This window comes from Panicum virgatum, chromosome 8K (genome assembly GCF_016808335.1).
Source record: "Panicum virgatum strain AP13 chromosome 8K, P.virgatum_v5, whole genome shotgun sequence".
In the NCBI taxonomy this organism is placed as follows: Eukaryota; Viridiplantae; Streptophyta; class Magnoliopsida; order Poales; family Poaceae; genus Panicum; species Panicum virgatum.
The window spans coordinates 33,634,886-33,637,267 of record NC_053143.1 but is presented as its reverse complement, the minus strand read 5'-3'; the positions used below and the strand labels follow the sequence as shown (position 1 = coordinate 33,637,267).

The following is a 2,382-nucleotide window of genomic DNA, read 5'->3' as shown; positions in this document are numbered from 1 at the left end:
CACTCACTAATAGAAGAAGAAATGAAAGAAAAGTTAAAGGCTAGAAAGAAAATAAATAGAAAAGCAGTAAAGAAGAAGATAGAGAAAATAAATTAAATAAGTAAATATGAGAAAATAAATAGAAAGCGAAATTAGTATAAAACATTAGCAAAATAAAAAAGGAAAATAATGGAAGAAAAAGAACGAAACAAAACCAAACAGCAACGAGGGAAAAAATAGACTGAAGAAAATGAAACAAGTGACACGAGCAATAGCAATGGGAGCCCAAAAAATAAAAATAAAAAATAAAGTAAACTAGGTCCACAAATCTTCTCTTTTCTGCCAAAATTAATACTACTATAAGTTCAAACTAAGCACGTCACAAGTAAACCCAGCAGCAAGTGTGGACCTGAGGGTTCCCAGGAGACAAATGGGGCTACGCATCATTTAGAACTAAAATAGGCTGTGCTGAGTGGAGTGCTATTGGGCCAAATAAACTAACGAAACAGCCCACCAGCGGATGCGTCCTTCTTCAGGCGATGAATGTCACATTTGTAGCGCGGGCGATGTATAGCCCCCCGGCACACGGTCCCCACCTCACGACACCGGGCGCCGCTTCCCCGGGCGACTCACGAGCGAGCGAAGCTGCACGCCCTCCACCTTTGCATCCTGCGTCGACGCCCCTCCACCTCTGCATCCCGCGCTGCCGCCCCTCCACCTCCGCGTACAGGAGCGGCCGCCCCTCTTTCTCCTTGTCCCCTACGTCCTCTTCGGTTGCTCCGCCTCCGCACTGCTCCCCCCTGGCGGCAACACTATCGCATCCTCTCGGAGATCCCGATTTGCCGGCGCGCCCCCAGTTCGGCAGTCTCTACCTCGTCATCCTCCTCAGTGCTTGTGAGTTCTAACCCTCCTTCTCCCCTCCTGCAGAGATATGGTTGTTCAATTGCCTAGGGTTTCTACTCCTCTTCTGATTTCATCTATAATGTTCGCAGATCTCGGCCATCACTCCATTCTCCAAGAACCACTCGTTGTTCATCTGTTCGTCGGTTGTTCTTGGCCTAGGTAAGTCTCCCATCGTTACACTGCATGATTGTCTGAATGCCTGAATGGTTTATGTTTGCAATATGTGTGGCATGCTCTTTTTACCATGTCTGCAAGGAATATATACATGACACTTACACACACAAGTTACAATTTTAATTTATAATAACGCTTGTCAGTTGCAAGCCAAATTGTTAGCTCTCAACTATCAGGAACACAGAAAACACATAGATCTCAATTGTTAGCCAAATTGTTACCGCTGTCGGTATTCCACTCTGCAGCTGACCTTTGGCTTTCGAAAGTTCATGAAGAAGAGCAAATTGGAAGGGCAGCCTTCGTCAAGGTGCCATTGTCAAGGCTGCACCATGTCTGCAATATGTGTAGGCATCTACTACTTAGCATGTAGCATAGTAAATTCTCCTATTTTAATTAGCTCAATAGATTTTGCTGCTTGTTCCAAGTTAGTTCAGCTGCTCTCAACTCTGATTTTCACAAGTTTGAGTCAGTCAATTAGCTCAGAATCTATTGATGCTCTTAGAATCTACTACTGTCTTGTTTGCTGCATCTGTTGATGCCTACTCTTGCTGGTGTGCTTGGAAATACAATAAAAAATTCTGGTCGGCTATAATCAGATTTGCTAATAGCTCTCTCTAGAATGACTATAATCTGATTTGCTAATAGCTCTTTCTAGAATGGCTATAATCGGGTTTGCTAATAGCTCTCCAGAATAGAATGCTATATGTGCAGTATGTCTCAGCCTTCCTTCTTTATCTTGTGATAGAGGGGAGTGAGCCTCTTATTTTGACCATTTTATTTGTAGAAAGATAGGGAGATATGCATGCAATTCACCAATTCTTCATGATATCAAATGTGTAACAAGCATGCGACATTCACACTGTTTTGCTGCATATTCTTGTAACTCACCATTTCTTTTGTATTTTTTGTAGAGGATTTGGCGGAAGCAACACATGTTCAGAGAAAAGTGAAGTGGCCTTCATCATTAGCATCTGAGAAATGTTCATGATCGTTGCTAGATTTTGTTGCTCCTGTCTGACAATTTTTATATACATGCTTCTACAGTTTGTCCATTTTTTATGCTACTGGCATCTATGTAATATATTGGTGTGTGAGCTGGAGGACTATAATTTAAATATTGGTGCAGATTTTAGCTTTCAGTAGGCAGATCACGTGTTTATTTGGAGGTTTAGAATATTGGTCATGTGCAATTTACAGTTTACGACGAGAAGCTTATAATCAATAGTAATATTATGTACATCTGGGTACTTCGGTCTTGCTTCCAAACAGCGAGGGGGAAGGGGACAGGGAAGGGCGAACGGCTCTAGGGGATACAACCGGCCAATT

General features: G+C 42.6%; 1 long non-coding RNA gene across 1 annotated transcript; it reads left to right on the top strand.

The window, feature by feature from the left end:
• The first annotated feature begins 563 nt into the window (after nucleotides 1-563).
• Nucleotides 564-2,202, top strand: LOC120646271. The gene is made up of 4 exons (XR_005664347.1): nucleotides 564-873; nucleotides 972-1,041; nucleotides 1,302-1,400; nucleotides 1,968-2,202. It is a non-coding gene; the product is annotated as an uncharacterized LOC120646271 (long non-coding RNA).
• The last annotated feature ends 180 nt before the right edge of the window (nucleotides 2,203-2,382 follow it).